A 23,162-nucleotide genomic window follows, 5' to 3' on the forward strand; every position below is an offset into this window, starting at 1 on the left:
CACGAAGTAATTGTACATTCCGAGCGCGTACGTTCTTTCAAAGTTGAAATTTGTGGGTAGCTCTGAAAAAGTGCCAATTCATCATAGTAAAGCCCCAAGACCGAAAACGGAGTCGCCCGAATAAATTTTACTTCCATACTTTCGCGTGGGGAACGACTGCTTTATGAGATCCTTAAGGCTGTATGGATTTGGGGAATATTTCCTCCGCGTACTAGCCCTCGACAAATGAAGGAGCATTGAGCACATTAGAATGTGTGAAAGGGCCCATAGGCATTTTTATTGTTATACCGACCAATTCGTTTAAAAGCAAGTGCTGGTACGGTTTGTAGCTTTCATACGAAGTAGCCACTCACTAATATTTATTGCACCTCTTTGGTTTTCCTTTGAGAAAGAAAATTTTTGATGCTTTTCCAGTTAATTCTTTTAGTGTTTTTATAACACTTTCTCCAAGTGGAAAACAATGTTTAAACTTAGCATGTTTCTGACTGTTTGATATTAACTTATTGTTCTACTCTATATAAAAACTATTAAATCTATTCTAAAATCATATTTTAAATTGAAAAATTAAATATTAAAATTAAATACAATTATTTTTCTACATTGTTACTTAATTGTAATTGAAATAGAGTTAGGTATTCATTAAAATTCATACCTAAGCACATAAACTGCTCGTAAGGGCAGCCGCCTGGGCGCGGCTCGTTACCGCGCCTCCCACCACCGCCATGCGTCCGCGCACCCGTTTGTTCTAGCTTTAGAGATATTTTCTTTGCTAGGTCTTTAGAGAGACAAGATAACTATGAAATAATCTTATTGTGTGTTAATGAGCCAATTTATCTTTTTACACAATAGATAGTGATGTAGTTCTAATATAAAAAATAAATTAGTTATTTATCTTTAAAAATGAAATTAATTCTATAGTAATGCTTTAATATTCATGTTTCATTTATATTTCATCCGAGAAAGCGCTACACAGACACAATCGTTCCCATACAAGGCGCTGCACCAGTTACAGATAAATTGGAGAACTCGTGGGCGATGTGATTTGAATTGAATTAATTATGAACCGCGGAGCGTTCACTCACGAGCTCCTGCAGGAAATGCAAACGAGGAGAGAAAAATTGCAAGAGTATAGCATATTCCGTCGCTATTCTAGAGAATACTCCTTATCTCGGCACAGGGTTCAATAAACCAGGGTCTGCCGCGGGACTGAATTGCGGACCTCGAATTTATGCGACACAATACGCATACAGGTGTCGTCGAGCTCGGCACCCCTTCAATAAGCCGCGATGGGAACCAAATAGAATAGGGGCCTTGTAACTTAAATACTTGTACCATTAAATATTCAACTGTTAGAAAACATTTTCTTTTAGTTTGTTGTTTTCTATGTAACTATAAGTAATGAAAGAAGAAGCTGTTTAATAAAAATAAGTTTCTTTGGACTAAACAATGAAAAATCCAATTACTTGTGAAAAATTCGTCGTTAACAAGTTCCAACAAATGGACAAAACAAACCCGATTATAAATCAGAGTTGAATATTTGCAGAGCGTTCGGAATATGAATTATTCTCTGTGATTGTTCTTGTGGTCGCGTCATGGTTAATACATAAAATGCGAACTAGTTTTTCCGTAACTTTTCTGCAATAGCATATTAAAATTATATATTTAAAAGATACAATTTCTGCTTCTTAGTATATAAGATTTTGCTATATAAAATTGATAAAATAGGCTGTTATTATTCATAATAAACGTTATAATTTTATAACGAATTGATTAATATATGCCTTTCGGGAAAAAGTCTCACAGCGCCTACGGTTGTCTCCTGAAGATGCCTAACCTGAATTTGTTTTGGCGAATATTTCAAACTGTTTTTTATCAATCGGTAGGCTGGTCGGTAATTGGAAGCGAGCGAGGCAGGCGGCCATAATTGACAGTGCTATCATTCTGAACTACTCTCTTCGGACATTCGGGGAAACTCTTAATTGGTCCATTTTTGTTGACGTTTAATATAAACCGCCTTCGATAATAACACCACAATTATTAGCAAATCATTGCTTTAATTTGCTACTGAACTTTTACTTATTGCATTGAGACAACGTACCCATAAAAAGTTTCTCCAGGCTCTTGATGAACGATTTCCTTTAGCTACAAGAACTTTACCTCAGTTTATTTATTTTCAATGGTCATCATAAAATATCAAGTTTTCAAGAAAAATTGCTGAGATAGGTAAAAAATTATGGTCGATCCAATAAAACAATAACCTTTGTTTGATTAAGCTCTTCGTAATGTATAAATAAAAGTTTCAAAAGCGTCAGTTTTTAGAAGCTTTCGTTTTGCCATATTTTACAATAATTTACGTTTTTCTCCTAAAAGGATCGTGTACCAATTTCCACTAATAAGGTATTGTCAAGAAACCAACCAAAGTCACTAGAAGAAGTAGATTTCTTATTGGTTTATAATTAAAGCATCTTGAAGGTGACCGTCTACCCTGAAGGTGGACAAAAAGCGCGCATTCGTTGAATACAAACGAAAGCAGTTTCACTGAATTTCTCCACTGAAAAACTTTCCGAGCGATACTTATCAAGTGTTTGAAATGACACAACCGGATTCCATCCCTTCGGACGTGTACTTTTTTTACGCAATGGAAATAAAACTGACGAATTTCTCAATAAAAGGGAGATGATCGGCGAGCTGTCACGTACCGGTACCGGGGGCAGAGAGTATTTGGAGCGGTGCAGCAAAAACTATTCGGGGTCCTTCATTATGGCATTTTTGTCGTCTGACGGGGTTGCGTGGTCGCGGCCATTGCGGCGCGGTGGAGGGGTGGGGAGCGGTAAGGTATTCGCGGCAGCCCCCTCTCCCCTCGCGCCCTCACCGCGCCCCTCGCCCGCCATCCATCTTCGATATGCACATAAAGCGAACCGGACCCGTAACGGACATCGGCAGACCCACATTCCCGCTGATCTTCAATTTATTTATCTCTTTATTAATTCTCAACTCTCGAATTTTAATGTTTTTAAAATCCATCTTTGAATTATTTTGTTTAGCGTGACAACTTTATAGTAAATTTATTTACGTTTATTTGCATATCATTGATAACAAGTTCATTAAAACGTACGGAATTTGCATTAATTAATCACTCATTAGTGCAAATATCTAGATATAAAATAAATATCAGATTTCTATTGCACTATTTTTATAAATAAGACTATTTTATAAATAAAAAATATACATGCTATAATTAAATGTAGGAAATATATAACGTAACATTGCTTTAAAAAACTCATAAATATAAATTCAAATAATCATTTAAACCACATTTTGGGTCATATATTTAACTAACTCGTCGTCGTAACTGTAGATTTTATTCATATTAGGAATATCATAATATAGAATATTTACCTATAAATTTTCTATCTAATGAAGTTCTGGACTAAACATAGCATATCACATAAGATAAAGATAGATAAATATGATAAAATAAATCTGGTAGCGGCCGATTGCTTGTGACAGAGATATAGAAAATATAATTAAAGTCAGCTGTTTACAATGAAATCGATAGGGTTGCCCCATAAAACATCGAGCCTGGCGTGGATTAACGAAGTACTCTATATCTGTAGACACTTGCCTTCAAGGGACGTTTTAATTAATGTAGGGTTGGCAACTTATGTATTGTAAATATAATTAACTATTTTTTTTATAACCTGGGAACCTAGTATTAAGACAGTTCTGTTCCCCATTTTCCGCCGAATTCTGGGAGCATTGCGTATTGAGTGGCGGAACTTAACGCCGTGTTTTGCCTTGACACCAGAGCGGGGGAATGAAAATATTAAATATGTTCATTTCTTTAGTAAATTAATATAAAATTGTAAACTTACAATTAATAAAATTATCTCTTGAGTGCGTTGTTGTGTTAAATTGCTGCAGGGATTCGAGATAGCTGATAAGCTTCTGTCTTTACGACATTTGCAAGTGATGTGCAATAAGCTGTTAAATGGCTGTCTCCCTAACAAAACCTGTAATAAGTAATAATATAGCAAAATTAACAGTAACATATGTAATTGATGTAAGTATATATTGCATATCATAATTATTTTAGCAATCTATATTTTCTAGATATGTAAAAATAAATATAGGTACCTACTACCTTAGAAATAAAAGCATTGTCTTGTATATTTACTATATTTACTATAAATAGCTATGACATACAAACAAAATTTTATTTTTTACTGTATTGTGTTAAATACGGACAAACAGTTCATTCAATCAGATTTAACGAGACAAGTGACATTACTCTCAGCATTATAAATTAGAATATTTACCATTAAAAGTTCAATTCGTCGTCAAAATAGAAAATATTTACTTCATGCATGCTCGATCCGAACTTCGAACTGTAACCCTTTGAGTCAGCCGTAACTTTGAACAACAATTACTGTCAACTCTATGTGAAATATTTGAGAAGTCTTCCATTCATTGGACTACCGTATCGATATTAAGGTAGATAAGTTAAATATTTACAGAGTAAACAAAGTGATTGATTAGTATCAAGTTAGTGTAGGTAGGTAGAAGGAATCTAGTGCTAAAACACTCGTTTCCCTATTTACTGACGAATTCTAAAGACATGACGTGTTGCGTTGCGGAACTCAATGGCGCGCCTTGCGTCGATATCAGAGCGAACAAATGAAAATAATAAATATTATTTTTTCTCGAGTGGGAATCGAACCCACATCCTGCACCGTTTACAGTCACGCTTGTGCCTCTACGCCACGAATATAACATTTTTAATTAAAAAATTAATTCTATATATACCTATACCTACTAACGTTTTCAAATTTAAAACCCATTTTCGACAAAATTTCCTACAGAATCAGGAATCCTAAAGCAATCACAATATATAACACGTATCGAACCATCGCTATCTAGTTAGTGTAATATGCAATTGCTCCTTTGTGTTAATTGATCCCGTCGTCTTAGTTACGATAATTGTCAATAAATTGTTACGCACATTAATCTGTACATCAAATTATCTATTCGTATACAAATGGAAACCAATACCATATATATTATGCTTCCCATTGAAATACCTATACCTAAATTAAGGGTTTAGAAGGCGAAGGTCCTTTAGACCCTTTAAGATTTGGCAAAGTATCAGTTCTCGTCATAATATCCTGCTATACTCTTGTGTCAGCCTACAAAAGCTACTAAGAACGCCAAGCACACACTAATTAACTTTCCACGTGAAACTTTGTTGCGAAATCACCAGGCTAACCTGATCTATGAATACCCATACATCTTCAGCCTTTCATCCTATTCGTTAGATGAAGTAACGGATGGAAGGGTCTCGTTACGCTGGGGTCTTCATAATTGCGTGTCTAAGGCTCCCTACGTAACTTGGCCTTTTATTAGGTGGAAATTCTGTTTATGTTACTATATTCAAGCCTCGAGCCAGGTTTATGAGGTACAGGTGTATGTTTGTTACATTTAAAAACATTAGTTTCATATTTCATGACTATTTTATTGAGTAATTCACGTAAACCCTTCAACCTCATATTCTGTGGTTATCTATAATATGGCTATCATTTACCTATTTTTAAGTAAAAAAAAAGTTATAAATATGAGACTTTATTACTATACTGTTTTTAATCAATTTTAATCCATTATAATTCAACACCACTAGGTATATAATATAACTTGAACATGAACACATAAACATAAAAAGTCCAAACAAAAACCTGCAAACATAGCTAAATGCACCATAAATTCTATGTTTAATCCACCTAAAACAAATAAAGCATATAGGTATGTAATAATTTTATTGAATTGTTCAATTTTTTATACTGAATCGCTAAAATTTATGCTTCTGTCCGAATAGTAGATTTATGCACCGCGTAGTGAGCTCAATGAGGCTTGACATAGTTGATGCATTATTGTCATGTAACCGGCCAATCCTAAATGTCTGCATTACACGCGGCCATTGTTTACGATCATTTAGCACCTACTCGCGTTATTAATTCTAAGGTGTAATAAATGTTCTATTTGTTTTATCACGCTGCTTTTTATCACGCAATGTTTTTATTACAATTTTTTTTGAAATTTATGTAGTAGTGTTTATTTTTTTCTAATTGATATGTTGTGATATAAAGTAGATACCTTATAACTTGGATGTGGCCGTCGTAGTGTAGCGGCGTTGGCGGAGGAACTATTTTTTTTCTTGCTTCGGTAACTAGGGAGCAGCGTTGAATTCCGCCACTAATAATTGAACAGAGTTAACATTAGGTTTTCTTTTATTTACTCTGGTGCTGATACAGCGTGAAGGAAGCTGTTTGTTTATCATTAGTACGTAAATAAAATGAATACGATTAAATAATCAAAATAAATGCTCTCTTTAAATACAAATGCATACTTATATCTCGTCTTTGGCACTGTTTGTGAATATATACTGAAGATAGGCTCAAAGCGACGCAAATTTAAGGATGCTAGCCAAGTTGTCTCGGTTTTAGGACTCTACGATCAATACAAATATTTTAATGACTTTCAACATCAACATTTTATTATGATTATTTATATATTATTTTTATATACCTACCTATATATTAAATACACGCCTGTGAGTGCTTACCTATGTAATAATTATATTATTTAAATTAATTAAATAAGTTAAGTTAACTAAAATATTTACTTGTTTGATTACCGTTACAATTCCTATGACACTATCCATAAATTCCCACCCCAAGCTGGGTTTAAAAATATTACTAAGCAAAGTACACTTCGCTATAACAATAGACGATATCAAATTTTAGAAAGCTGACCGTTCGTTGCGCAACTTTCTCCCTTTATCTTAAACACAAAGGTAAGAAAAGTTAAATGTACAGTTCTTAGGTTTTTTTGTAGACCGTACAAAAGACGAATGCATAACAGTTTTTTTTGTGAATACATTCTTTTCTTTTACGATTTAAAATACACTACGTATTTTGTTTGTTTTTTTTATATTTTATAACTTTCAAATTGTCATTCATTTAAATAACTCTAGCTAGTGTTTTATGACTTCATAAAGTAAGAACATGCTAACAAAATATGAATGTACCTCTTGAATAAGACATATTTCAATATTTAGTATGTGTATTACAACTACCTACTTACAATACCTATACTAAAATACTAAATACAATTTATTAAATGGATATATTTTGCAAAAATATATCTTGCTCGCCCTGATCGTGACCTTAATTACTATTCGAAAAAATAATTTAAATATGTGTTCAATAAAAGATCATTGAAAAAATTAACTTCCGCCGGGGTTGCCGGGTTCCGCCGTTTACCGCTATTTTGTATGTGAACGTGTCCAAATCACTCCCAACAGTTGGGTTGGCTGTGTGTTCATAGATGAAAGAGAATAGAAGAGAAGACAATAAAATACGACGTATTTTGACAGATATATGCTAGAAATTAGTATAGATTAATTAAAAAAGCAATTTCAAGCATTCCAATAGTTTTCCAATACTCAATCAGTTTCAAAAAAATATTCAAAATCCAACGTGTACCAACGTTTTTTACCTTATTTCCATTAATTAGCCCAATAGAATATAGATCGAACAGATATGCATCTAGGCGCATGTTTAGGTATTAAATTCTGCCGGAACGACGTTTACGAGCATATTGGCGCCATACAGGGTGCAACATGCTAAGGCTATCAGTTACCCCGCCGGCTAATTCACTGTGACAAATTAACAGCTAACCCTCCAATTTAATACCTACTTACCTATCTGTATATTAGCAATATCGTATCTGATTGTTATAATCTATGTAGCTACATATGGTAATGTCGATTGATGCTAAGAATAATATATGGGTGTTGTTCTTTTATCAGCTTTCGTTTTATTAATGCGACAAGTTCTTTATTATTGTAGGGGAATTGTGCTTAAGATGACATACTTTTTGTTTGAAGACAAATATTTCAAATAAATAAAGTGATCTGAGAACAGCATATTGCGTATACTATTATATATTTCATAATCAACGAAATTATTCTAGTTTCAGAACAATCATCTTTCAAACATCATAAAAACAATCAAAAATCGCACTCAGGTCGACCAGTGTAAGACGACATATCTACAGGGTAAAATGACATACTTAGTATGTGGCACAAAAATGCCATCATTATTTGTCGAGCATAGTTCACAAATATATAGTTTCTTCTTTGCTGGGGGGCTTTTAAACAGTATTAACGCCAGATTCATACATGTTGCAAATTTTATGAGGTTGGACTCCGTTATCAGTCACTTCCTTTTCCAAAAGGGAAATAAGCTTCGTCACTTGCGGCTATTGAATGCCCTTGCTCTAGCAGCCTTATCCATGTCTTCTTGTGACCAATATATATTCGTTTGTAATTGCCAGGCATTTTGTAGGTAAAGCAAAAAAATACATCGATTCTATTTATAAGGGTAACATAGTATGCCATCTTATACTCACGTTTTGTATGTCATCTTATCCAATAGATATATGAATTTAATTTTAACCGTTGTGACAAAAGTTTATAGGTTAGGATGCGCTTTTAGCGTTAGTTGTGTCATATAATAATCCTATTTTAAATTTATAATTAGTTCAAATAGAAAATCTTTATCTTACATGTCTTTTCACCATCAAGCAAAATCGAAAGAAAAATTTGTTGCAATTGAAAATAACGAAAACATGAATTACTCGCTCATCTGCATTCACTTTCAGCCATAGTGAATTTAAGCACTAGCTGCATCTACAGACACTCTCTAAAACGTCACAAGATCGCACTTAGCGCTAATAGTTTCATCAATATTGGTAGTGTGTCATCTTATCATAGTATGCCATCTTGAGCACAATTCCCCTAATTTATTTGGTATATATATATAGAGATGTTGTTGAGTTTATTTTGGTTCTCAACTAATGCTTACGTAGCTATATTCAAGTTTTGATTCAAATTTATATAAATTGGTATTTTATTTTATTTAGTACAGGGTATCTGAGAATGTAGTGTTTAGACACTCCGTTCTCATTAAGACTTGCGTTCTCCATTTTCCGCTGAATTCTAGCCACAATCTGCCGCACGCTTGTGTGGCTTTCATATTAATATAAATATGTAAATAATTTACTATATAATTATTAAGTAGTACTCTCTTTTTAATATAATAAAAAATCGATTTGCCTGTATACAAATAAATGTGACTATTGTTCTGGCATACAAAACGACCCGTATGTGTCTACAATCCACATTATACATACATATGTATAAGTTATACAGAAATAGAACAGATATTGCGACAGCGAGACGTAGTAGGGAAGCATGTTTTGTATTCCAAGTAAACTGGATGCAGAATGCATCTGTTTGTAGGTATTTGTAGGTATAAGTTGCCTTACTAGTGATGTATGAGGAGTTAAGATCTAGATGGAAATTCATGTAACGTAGACAACATTTACTTTGCCTCCATACCTTATGTGGCTTTTGAATAAATAATTAAAATTAGCATAACATTATTAATACTAGTCTTCGAATTTTTTAGCTGTAAAAAATAATGCGTATTTTATTTCTTTCGAATATAGACTATTGTCAAGTAAACACGACGATCATGGGTTCGATTCCTACTCGGAGGAATGAACTTATTAATATTCTCATTTCTTCTCTCTCAAAATCATCACGCAAAATTCGGCGGCGAAAATAGGGATGGAGTGTCTTAACACTAGGGTTCCTGTGCTTACCCTGTTATATAGCGTGAAGCACAGAGTTGAGGAAGAAGAAAAGATTTAGAAGCAAATTTTGTTTTTCTCCTCCTAAAGTGCTTTAAATCAGCATCTTCATCCAGCCACATCCCTAATAATCTTTATTACGGACTGTATGTGTTTACATGTAGAGCTCGTGGCGGCTTGTAGACCAGACGTTGAATATGATCTGTGCTCACCCGCGCCGCTTGTTCCCGATACTTAGCCATGTCGGGGCATGTCCACAATAAATTTATATAACTATAAACAAGATAAATCTTTTAATAAGTAATATATTCTCGTACATATGACTGCTTGACCAAAATATAATAGAACAAATTAACATATAGGTAGGTAGCTTATTATTTAGAAAACTAGATCGTTAAAAAACCCAAAAGTGTAGAATACTATAGGTACATTTCAGATCAAAGAGAAAGAGAAAGAAGTAAGAATTGGACAATGAAAACTGAAAATTAAGTGATGATACCCATGGCACTGCTCTTACTGTTTCTATAAGTACAAAGATAGCGAAAAACCTACTAATATAGGATTATTTTCGTAATGTGTAGTTTCGTTATTTGCTAGGCTTTTCAACTTTGCTTCCCATGACTCTGCCCTGAGCAAATTTCCTATCCAGGCCTATAGTTAAGTCTTTACCTAGGTCTTTGCTTTTCCTTTATTGCTGCTTTCAAGGATAATACGCTGATGATGCATCTATACCTATGTCTATTTTACTTATAGGTATATAAAAACTATACTTATTAAAAATAATGCCTCAATTTTTTTCATTATAACGTTAAACGTAACTTCAGGTAATTTGATCTTTAAATGTATGGACCCATTCTAATTAATGTCACCTCTGAGAGTTTTTGCTATAATGAGCTTTTGTTACATTTTTTATTTCTAGTGAACTTCTTTGTAAGCAAACAGTAAATAGAGGAAATTAAGATATGAATAATACTTTATTTAATTTAATTTATCATCTCATATCGTTATTTTATATTTAAGTGATACTTAGCTCTTGATGATATTGTTATTAAAGGTTTACTTTTTTGTTGAAGAATAAACCTTCTTCATTCCAGAAAAAATAACAAATTTCCATACACCAAAATAATATAAATATACTTAGCTATATTAGATATTTTCAAAAACGATATATTTACGTGTACGTATAGTTCACAAATGAACTCTATGACTTGTTGGCCCGTTCACAGCGGCATGAAAGGCAAAACAAACGTTGCATCGCATAATCGATACTGTAATGTAAAATAGTACACGCATGCATCAACCCGTACCTACATACTAGCTGAGCGTGGACCCAACTGAGGACACAAATCAGTCAGTACAGCAATCCACGGATTAGACATTTGACTGATATAAAGAGTCGCAAAACTAAAAAATAGCTTTGTTTGCTAGCCGCCTGTTTGTTCGCTATCCACGAAGCGGTGTTATTCGCATAAATCGAGCGAAAACGCCAAATTGCACCGATAGCTCACCGGTCTCAACAAAAAACTCCATGTACCAAAAACAAATATTGGATGTGCAGGTTGTTTAGTTTATTTTTATAGCTTTATACTTTTGACGTGCTATATAAAATATTGTCAACGCATACGTAATTACCTGGGTGATCGTAGCTCGCGATCATCGAGGCTGTGAAATATGCCTATAGGTATATCATGTTTGACGTTTTTGTTATAAAAAAATATTATTCCATTATTTATAAAATAGAAATTGTGAAATAAATAGAAAAATATAATAAAATTTTATCATTTGATATTTTAAAAGTTTCATCTGTATACAATTTCGTTCTACTTTACCGTTCCGTACTCGTATTAATCCCTCAAAGCTTTGTAGTCGCTGATAAACTGCAAAACTAATGCCGCACGATTGCATTACGATGCGAAGTTTTTCAGTAACGGTGCGCGGAAATCGTACAAAAAGGAACCTGAATATATCGTACATTTTTTACGATTTAAGTATTACAATCTGTAAAAAATATCTATTTATAAGAATAAAGAAATTTCATATCGTAGTTTACGAGTTACGGCATATTGCACATCAAATAAACATCTTACTTTTGGCCAATATTGCGAAGACGACTAAGCAAAATGTATAGCAACATGTATGTTAGTGTAGGTACGAATACAGAGCGGGATTCTCTTATGATGATTTAGTGGTGTGTGCGACAGTCCTGGATGGATTTACCGCCGTATGAACGGATTATGTGGGCGAGTGCAAACACGGGGCAGTGGACGCCATATTGTGATTTATTGAGACTTTTGATTCGCAGTTTTATTGCCGCTTACTGCGGAGGGTAGGATTTAAAGAGTACCGTACCGTATGTTTTTTGAGCATTTAGGTCACAAATCTATCTAAATGTACGAATTTCTTTGATATTTGACAAGAACATTCATATTTTATTTATGTAAAACATTAAAGTAACGAGAAAATGAAGGAAAACGTTAATGTAAATACACACAAAGTAAATTACTGGAACGACGTCCAAGTATAAATTGCAATAACTCCTCCGCAACCTCGGCAGCATATTTGCTAATAAACCTGAGAGAACTTCCAATGTTTCCCCCAACAATTTTTCCTAAATAAGATAAGTAATAAATCATAAGCGCCCATTTCCTCACTACGAAACAACGGACAAGGGAAGGAGGCTGGGAAATTATGACAAACCATGCATTAAACATAAGGAATAAATGTTTTCTTATCACGTATCTATTCCTGTTTGTATTAGTTTCCCTTTATCTTTATTGACACAGGTTGGGAAGGGAACGTTTTATTGGTTGTTTTAGCGTGACGCCCGATCGTGGACATTTTTTTGCAATCATAAAAATAATAATTTTCTCAATAAATTTGTTTCGATATATAGATATATTTTTAATGTAATATTTGGGTTTTATAGTTAAGAGCAAGCGTATGCAGTACACATTGTAACCACGTGACAAAGACTGCACAAGTTCTTACATTTTTTTGTTTTTCAGTTTCTCAGCAGAGAGAAGCCGGGAGGAATGTTTTAACACTCCGTTCCTAATAAAGACCGTTCCTTTTCTCACTTCCCGACGAATTCTCGAGTCATTGTGTGTGCGAAACTCAACAAAGCGAGAAAATGAAAATATTAATTGTTTTAGTTTCCTTGATTGGAAAACGAACCCATAACCAATACCTCCATATAAAATAATATAAATTCCAAACGAAAATGTGATGTCTCAACGCAGTATTAACTCTGCAAATCTGGAATATTTATTTCGAATGCAGACAAAATCTCCGCAGAATCCCTGTTTCAGCGAAACTTGCATTTAGGCATTATGCGCACAGTACTTAAGCACATTTATCTTGCGTACTTACTGCATAAACCTATATAACATGACTAGCGGGCGCGCGCAGCCTCGCTTGCGTATTTAGGGGTGAATTCTAATATACCATGAAACATGTGTTCAGTTAAATACTTTTAATAGTCTGAATTTCAAATTTTATAAAAATTGGTCCCGATTTAAAAAAAATCTATACAAACTTTCAACCCCTTATTTGCACCCTTAGGGGAAGAGTTCTAGAAAACCATGAAACATGTGTTCAATTAAATACTTTTAAAAGTCTGAATTTCAAATTTTATAAGAATCGGTGCCCATTTTATTTTTTTCCGTACAAACTTTCAGCTCCCGATTTGCACCCTTAGAGGGAGAATTCTTGAAAACGATGAAACACGTATTCAATTAAATACTTTTAAAAATCTAAATTTCAAATTTTATAAGAATCGGTGCCGATTTAAAATTTTTTCCATACAAAATTTCAACCCCTATATCACCCGTTTAGGGTTAAAATTTTTCAAAATCCCTTCTTAGTGGATGTCCAGATTACAAAAGTAAACATCTGTCCAAATTCCACGTTTCTACGCACAGCGGTTACGGCTGTGCGTGCGTCTTACCTCAGTCAGTGAGGACAAGTCCTTTTATATATATAGATTTATGTCTTCGTTGATATTATCTATTGAATAATTAGTAAATGGGTGCTATAATGATAAATGTTTATTTATTTATTAATATTTAATAGATATTTATTATTTATTAATATACCTTAGTTACTATGATTATTATCAATAGCTGTATGTCGATTTATTGTCGTGTTATAAAATAAATTTGCATATAATTTAAATTATAGTTTATTTTAATGTTTATAAACAATATACTCTAACAATACTGGCATATTTCCCTTATTACGTTAAGGTACCTAAAGGTAGTCTCAGGTCTGCGATTACATTTGAAAAATTTAAGCTCACCAACTGAGAGCTCTAAATACGTATTCTTTCTAACAGTCTCGTACTTTAGAATGTCTAGGATATTCGGAGATTTCAACTTTGAGAATATCATATATAGTTTTGGAGGAAAAGAAAGATTCACGAGGTCGGATAAGCCACGCTATTGTGTGGTAGTTTTGGTATACATATATGTTCTATAGTCCTCATTTTAAAAATACCCTTATACCTTCATTCTTTAGGTAAAATTTGTATCTTACAGTAACTATTAATCTACCTACGGTAAAATATTACAGTATTGATTATTTTCAAATATTTAAATATATTTGGCACCAAAAATTAATATATGCAATATATTTTTTTCTTATTAAAAACTCATGTTATAAAAAAATAAACTAAACATATGTTTTAGATATAAAACTTGCTAATATAATTGGCTTGTGTCAACAATCATTTTGTAGCAATTTCATGTAAAGGTTATCGACATAACGAGCCCCGCTACATCGCTGAACGCCCGACTGTAAGATTTCTACTAATACTTTATTATATTCGATCGAATACGGTTAGCAGGAACGACAGTCACGAGCTTTAAGTTCACTTTGAAAAGTTTATCGTTTGAATTCTTTAGTTAAAATTAATTATTTGGAATCCGTTACAGTATACAATCAATTACAAAAAACCTTCATTTATTTATGAAATGTTGCAAATTAGTTGTAATATTTTTAAAATAAGATTTTTTTTCATTTTTTTGCTATTTTGTACTTAATTCAAATAATCAAATAAATCGTACAAAGCATAAGCAATAAATTGTAAGTTCAGTTAAACAGACACTTTAGTAGATCTTTCATTCCTCACGTACAGTCCTACTTATGAAAGTAATGCACTTTAATGGCTTAACTTAAGGGATAAATTGCATAGTACGACCCTTTATGATTTGTACCATCGATGGGTACGTGGATGTAGGCAAGGCCCGCCTGCTTCGCGGTCTGCAATCAAAGTTGTTACCGCATCGATAAAGCTTTACCAGACCACGTAAAGACAATGTTTTCATCGGAGAATCGAAGAAATTGCATGCTTCATAAATAATATTAAGTGAACCTATCCGTAAATCTTTTGCTGTTAAGCTTTTTTTGTCTGTTTTATTTCAAAGATAAAAAAAATTAAGGTAGATGTAGCAAAGAAAAACGTACGCATTATATCATGCGGTCAATCGCGTCTGTCATTTTTATAGTAATAATTTAAAGAAACACAAAAGAATAGATTGTTTTGACTGTTTAAATCGTATTATAAATCACAAAAAAATATTTCTTCATAGCTAGTGTGCCGTATAATTTTACACCTTTGAACAATAGGTATCTTATATAGACTAGAAACTTACCAAAAATACAAATTTTGATGTTTTCGGTAACACAATAGTTGTATTGTTATTGTCACTTACGACAAAGATTGCTGCGATATCGATATTCGCATTGAATTCGTTTCATAAGACAAGACGAAGATTAATCCGTACGGAGAAATGTAATACCGCCATATTTTAAAGTTTGACAGCTACAAGCCGAGTGCAATATGGCGTCCGCGCCACCCAATGAGGTGCGGCCTCGTCACGGCCCGCTCCGGACGTTAATCATGGCTGATTTATTAGGGAAGGAGTGACATTTTATATTCTATTTTCGAAAATCCTAACGAGTTTTTCAAAATGGTCTCGATCTGACAGAAGGCAACAGCTGCATCTAGTTAGAGCGTTTCTAGATATTATGTATTTGTGTTTTGTTGAAATTGTTCGCGTGAATGATTATATTATCTGTGGGTACTCGAAATAGAAATAATATCGCGCCCCTTTTCAATTTTAAAATGAATTTAGATATTGGTTCATATTATTCGAATGTTATACAATTTATACGGTACACGACCTCGTAAATCTAATATCTGCAAGCATTATAGATTTATTGAGTCATTCATTCTGAATAACGTATATATTCATCATATTTATTGACGTAGAAAGTCCTTTGAACGTTATCCGCTGATCGCGCTTAACTGCGTAAGTCCTGTAAATACTCCATAAAATTGATTTTCAAATGTGGTGTATGGCTGTCCCCTTATAAAGAAAAAGGTATGAGAGTTTTCTCGTGTCACATACGTCAAGATTTAGGCGAATCCCTAAGGGACGACCAATTTTTATTGCACGCGACCCTGATCTATAGTTTAATACGAAACCAATATACAGACAAGACAGTGTTAAAGGATACCCAATACACATACAACCGGGGGTGCACTTTTGATGAGTTTAAGCCTGTTATTTACTTTCATTTTTTATTATTTCATATTTTATGAAGGACCTGTAATTATTTTATAAAAGGCCATTTTATATGAAAGCTTAAATGGATATAGCTCCTTAAACTGAGTTATAAATGATGATGAGCAATCAGTAATTTCCATTTAAAATGTCACCATTATTTATTGTCTAGAGGCATGATTAAAGAATAGGTCAAAAATGCAATTTTATGTGCGAAAATTTTAATTGGTTTAAAATATGCTGTGAATTGTGTTGCTTTTAATTAACACATACTTTAGCTTTCCGGTAATTTTTACTAAGTTATATATGTGTATAGAATCTATATATGGTTCGTGTATAATATCTATGTATGGTTCATTTAAATTTATTACAAATTTAGAAAATGTATTATATCGGCGTAAATTAAATATTAAATAGTGATAAAATTTGATACCTGCACCATAAAAATTCTATGAATATGGTAACAAAACTGATTATTATGAAATAATTTTTATCTACTAAATATCAATATAACAAGAAATAAAAATCTACATATAATTACATAATATAATTTTTATATTGCATTGTTAGTGTTACAGCTAGCTTTATTTTAAAGAACAGTGTAGGCACTATTAGTTTTGCCTATACAATATTTTATTTTACTTATTAAAAGAGTAATATAAAACTAATACTTACTTGTTACATACAACACTGCTTTTAAATTTAGTTTTTTTACGCAACCAAGATACTTTATTTAAATATGCTAAACTAGTGCTTATGGCCACTTGCAACTTTATTTGCGTGAACTATAAAACGTAAAATCCCGTAATTTCCTTCCTCGCTTCCATATGAATTTCAAGAAATCCTCCACATCACACTCCGTAAAGAACCTACTTGCTAAATTCGACTGTACTGCTTGCCAGCCACTCAGTACCGTAAAAGTTTTATATATGTAAATTATACATACCTACATATATAATTTTAAATGAATCGAAATTACTTGGCACAGAATAATTTACAATCATTCTCAACACAGTTAAACATACATTTTTAACTGATTCCGTTATTCAGAACAAGTAAGTAAGTACAGATCGCAAAAAGAGTTGATCTCGAAACAAAAGTGCTCTTTCATTTCCAACCCTTGAATCAATTATACTCCGCCAATTTAAGTGTACGCGAGTGCTGCATCGGGAAGGCACTTATGTATTATTCATATAGTGTTTTTGAGATAACAAGCTGCCTCTTAAGTCGATACACATCTAGCAGACTGATTGGAACTCCGCTGTGGAGATAGCAACGTTTACTGGAATTTAGAAAATCTATTGTAATTAAAATATGTGCACGTAGAGACGCGAACGAGCTATATTCTTGTCTTTGTTATAATTTCGTTCTTAAAACAATTTTTTATGTTGTAAATAAATGATATATCTATTCTTATTAGATTTCTGATTGGAACTTAGGTAGTGCCCATTCAAATACAAGAAATATAATTTTAAAATAATTTTGTTTATATTATACCTACTCAAATAATAAATACTTAGATATTATGTAGTAGGTACTTTAAGTATTTTACAAAAAGTAAATGAAACTTCATAATTAATAAAAAAGTAATAAATTATTTAAAAAAAAAATTGAATACAAGACTTAAAAGCTTAATAACATCCTCACGCATGTAGATACAGGCAGAAGAGGCGGCGGTTTAAATGGTCGTTATATACTTTGTAAAGCGAGGTCGATTCCGGACCACCCAGGCGGTAGGTCGCACCAGGCTACACGCTTAGCCCAATATGTAATATTTATATAGCTACGACGCCAGTACCACGCCAGGCATAGTGTACTTGTAAACGCGCCTGGTCGTGAGTTCGATCCCTACTCGAGAAAATGGAATATTTATTTACTTATTTAAATTTATATTTAAAATTCTTCGCTCTGGGGTCGAGGCAAACTGCGGCGTTAAGTTCCGCCACGCAACACGAAATGCCTCGAGAATTAGGTAGAAAGTGGGAAACGGATGTCTTAACATTAGGTTCCCTCTGTCTATCCTGCTGTTTGATACAATGTGAAGCTGATTTATTTATTTTTTTAATTTTATATAGCTACGAATATGCATTGATCGCACCCGGTCAATTGCACGTAACTGCACATTTACATACACTTTAATTATATTTTCATTGGCATAAATTATTTTTTATCTTATTCAGATAGGTAGGTACGTATTTCTTAAGAATGCATTATAAATCAAATTTGGGAAAGCGCGGTTTTATAAATTGTTCCGAGTTGCAAGTTTAATTTGAGGTTTGGTAAAAGTAATAAGGCATTGAATTTTTACTTATATATTTTAACGGTACTTTAAATGGTTCTCGATTACCTTTAATTTAGTATGTAAGACCATTGTGAAAATTTCACGTTGTTATGTAAAACTAAAAGTATAAGTAGGTACTATTAAAAAAAATCATTATTGATTTCTCAATGTGCTAGCTAGATATTTACTTCCTCACACAATTACTTAAGTGGGTAAATTACATGTCATTATATTAAACTTATCAAGCAATAACAAGACCTAGATACATTAATAACTTGAAAGCGCATGTTCAGTGCAATCGGAATCATTATTTTATCTTAATTCGTCTCATTAGGACCCCGCCTGTATCTATTTCGCATAATTTCAATCGATGATATTTAATCAAAGAAAATTACGCGTGGGCACAGACAGCTTGATAAGATTTAATTTAGTTATTGTATTAATAAAGATATACGAGAAAGATAAACAATAGAAACTAGTTTAAAGATTTATTGAAAGAGAGAGAGAAACTTTTATTCATTTTCTAAAGTCTGTAAAAATCAATGAATAGGTTTTGTTTTCATAATTAGTGGCTTAACGAGCCACAAGTGTGAACAACCACTTCCCGTTACTAAGAACCACATGTTTCTCTAAAAAAATGGTTAACCGTATTCTAAAGCCGACGATCCAGCACAACAGTCGTAAATCAAAAGGAAAAGTTTTACGAATTAGGAACAATTAAAACATAGAAGCAAACAACAGTTGTTGCGAATGTCCCCAGCGATTGCGGGAACATTGGGAGTTACGAGCGGTTTGCAGGGTATAGATCTTAGTCCAAAATTCTTTACGACTAATATAACTTGCGCAATCCTTTTGTCGCTCCACAGGGGGGAGACGGGGGGAGTTGGACAAGTTTCTTTTGTTGGCGACACGTGTTGCAAAACGGGTTGGGCCTGACACTTGTTCGGAGAGAATCTTGGGAACGACTTGGGTCGATTTCCTTAGAAGTGTTGAGTACTTTTTTATTTTTGTGAAACACAGGAGCAAGTTCTGTAATTTGTGCTTATTTATTGCCTTATTTTTCACCCTTACCACAATCTTGTTTACAGTTTTATGGAAAAAATCTATCATAATAATATTAAATAGCGATAGCATCCTGGTGAAGTAAATATGCAGGCGTAAGGAATATTTAAATTCATATAGAAGTTAACATTGATATATAGGATCATTACGAAATGTGACAACATCGAAGGGAGGTGCCCTTGCAACTCGACACCGGAAACCGATACGCAGATGATGTACTAGCTCCGTGGCTTACGGTCATATTCCTCGTCATTATATACCTATTAAGGCCTTAACAGATCTTTTTTGCTAGCCACGAGGCCCGCCTCTTAATGAAGTCATTTCTGTCAACTTTATGGCTGTTGTGGCATACTCGAGATTTTGAGAGAAATTTACAATGCGCAAATTGACACTGATGTAAAACGGAGCTTAATTAGTCACATATGGCGTTGGGAAGATTTTTCCGCTTTAATAACTGTAAAATATTTTATATTTTCGTGTTACTTTTTATTTTGCTGCAGTACCTTCTTAATAAGCATATATTTATGTTTAAGAATATTCGTATACTTCCCGTATTATTTTTTATTTATCATAATTACTTTGAATTTTCTATATAAAAAGCGGAATCTAGAATAAATATTAATATATATTTATACTAGCGACCCCCTTGCGGCTTCGCCCGCTTTTACTACTGGATTATTCATATAATGTATGTTTGCAAAGCACTTAAGATAATGTGAAAATTAATTAAACTCTAATGCAACCCGCATTTTCGTAGTTCCAATAAGGATTTTCCAATTGTTTTACTCGGCAAGGATTTTTTAGTAGGTATCGTAATTTTAAATCTGTGCTACTAATCTTTTCAAGTACTTATTAAAATATATTTAAATGACTATTTTTAGATAGTTAAATGACTATTTTTAAACGGAAGAAATTATAAACAAAAGCCTTCCTACTAATAACTACTACAAAAAATATGAAACCAAATATATCGCGCCGAAATAATACATTCAACTCCAATTATCCAATACGTGCAAACGCATCTAAATCTTCGTTGCTATGCCTCTATAGCGGGCGGGTTTTTTTTTTCGAGCTTGTGGTTAATGCTGAAGAGGGTATTCTGTCCCTGATGAAAAGCAAGCACTACGTGGCTGCCTGTGAGGAAAATTAAATAGAATGCCGGGAATCGAACCCGGGCCGCCCGCGTGGCAGGCGAGCATTCTACCACGGAACCACCGATGACTGCTCATGACGCGCTTGTATAAGCAAAACGTCGCGGGGCGCGTTTCGCAGCAAGGATGTTTTGATATTGTAACAACTTCTAAAGTACTTATTAAAATGAAAAAACAGTAAAAGACAGTTTTGATCTACATTAAATGGCCAACGTAACTAATATACTTATTTATATGCTGAGAGTAAGGGATAAGTAAAATTTAAGTCGGCACAGCTGATGAGTCAACGGCGTGATGTGTCAACAATTAAATGCGTTTTTCTCTAAAACTATTCGCAATTTCGAAATAGTGTCAAAAGCAAATTTTATCTTCGTTTAACGTAGAAAATTAATAAAGTATTTTAAAGGATAAGGATTAATACCATTATGGAAAAATATCCCTCACAATAAAAAATATATTGAAATTATTATTTTTAGACAGAAAAATGATCACTACACGTTATTCTTAAAAGATACGAATATGCTCTCGCGGACTTTTTTGTAGATCTTATTGAGAGGAACAATACTCCAGTACATTATTTTCATGTAGTACTTACCATTAGAGCAGCGCATGCGCGAAAGTGTCTCAACGGGTAAGACTTTATACACATTTATCGTATTTATGTTAATTTACATAAGAATGTACAAATAATAAACTATATATAAACCTTCCCTGAGAAATACTCGACCTAATGGTGAAAACCGCATAAAAATCCGTTGGGTGGTTTAGAAGAAGAAGAGTTAGAAAGTTCAGACAGACACGAAAAGCGACTTTGTTTTATAAGATATAGGATACATATAGTCTTCAAAACATAAAGCAAGACAAGCGCATAAAGAAAAGAAAAGGTCGCTATTTACGCTCCCTCAGGCTTTTAAGGCTTACCTAGTCAATTAGCGTCACTCAATTAACCACTATTCTGCTCCAGAAAATATACTAAATAATTAAAACAGGTGAGCTTATTTCACTTGTTTTCATATAATGTTCAAGTAAATAGGAAGTAATATGGTGATATAAATAAGGTAATAATGAAATTAAATATTTAATATTTTAGTTTCTCCGCTCTGGTAACGTTGTGTGAAATGGGAGAACGGAAGTGTCTTAACACTAGGTCCCCAGATTATTTCTGCCTACTCTGTTATATAAATGGAGGTTTTAATGAAAATATACTATGTTGGTACCTACTGACAAGCAAGTTCAAAACCTACCTGCCTGCCTATATAGTAAATCTATATATATAAAATCGAAAGGTCACTCACTCATCACGAAATCTTAGAAACTACAAGTGCTAGGAATCTGAAATTTTGCATAGGAGTTATTTATAGGACGTAGGTGCTCGCTAAGACGGGAATTTGTAATATTCGACTTCTAAGGGGTTGTTTTGGGGGTTGAAAGTTTGTATGAAACTTCGTCTAACATTTTCTAATGACATTTGTCTTTGTCATTCGTTACTAAATGCTAGGAGTCTCAAATTTTGCGTAGACGTCACTAGGACGTAGCCATGGAGACAGAAATTAATAATAACATAGTTCACGCGGGTGAAACCGCGAGCGGGCCGCTAGTATATAATAATTTAAACTCACGTGTTTCTTACATATTTTCGTTGATATTCTTCTTTATATTTCTCAATATATCTTTATCCGTATAATTACAGAAAAAAATAAAACTTCAATAATTTTAATAGCATTTAATCTTGAAATAAAATTACAATCTTCAATTAATTATTACACACGAATATTAATGGGTAAAGCGAATAATTTAAATATTTTATATTCAGATTAAACTTCATATTTTAAAGTATCTATCTATCGATAAGGCAATGCATGAGTTGTAGCTTTAAAAGCTGCATTTATCAGAGTAGGTACTTGAGATAATTAAGCCGTTAAATCGGTTGGCAACCCTTTTACACTGTGAGAAGCGCTCTCCGATCTCGTTCCAAAATGCTTTTATTTTTGTATCAACTTTAAATGTAATATATTAGTCGAGTGGTCTCCGTTAAAAATTAGACATATTAATTTATTGGTATTTAGATATTTCAATCGTGGAAGGGAAGTCTGTCGCCATTATTGAGATATTTCTATTGTTTATATATCAGCAACACATATTTTTAATTAATTTATATGAAGATTCCATAAAAAATTAACAGAGTAAGAAAAATATAATTAAAAACCGACTTGAGCGACGAATAATGCCGATGAACTCCCCTAAGAATGGGACAATGACCACGACAGCCTATAAGCTATAAGTTACTCGCACGCTAAAGGCAACAAGTAATTATAAATCATTATTTTATAAAAGCCTTCCTTATTGGCTTCCAACCCGTTACGCAAGTTTCGAAGTATTTTCGTTGCAATA

General features: G+C 33.1%; 1 protein-coding gene across 1 annotated transcript in view; it reads left to right on the top strand.

Annotated features, from left to right (window-relative positions):
- Positions 1-23,162, top strand: part of LOC146540007 (homeotic protein ultrabithorax) — a 118,556-nt gene that overhangs the window by 67,298 nt on the left and 28,096 nt on the right. The window lies entirely within an intron of this gene.

The sequence above is a fragment of the Heliconius melpomene genome, chromosome 3 (assembly GCF_056956725.1).
Source record: "Heliconius melpomene rosina isolate 202511_hmr_F chromosome 3, ASM5695672v1, whole genome shotgun sequence".
NCBI classification, from domain to species: domain Eukaryota; kingdom Metazoa; phylum Arthropoda; class Insecta; order Lepidoptera; family Nymphalidae; genus Heliconius; species Heliconius melpomene.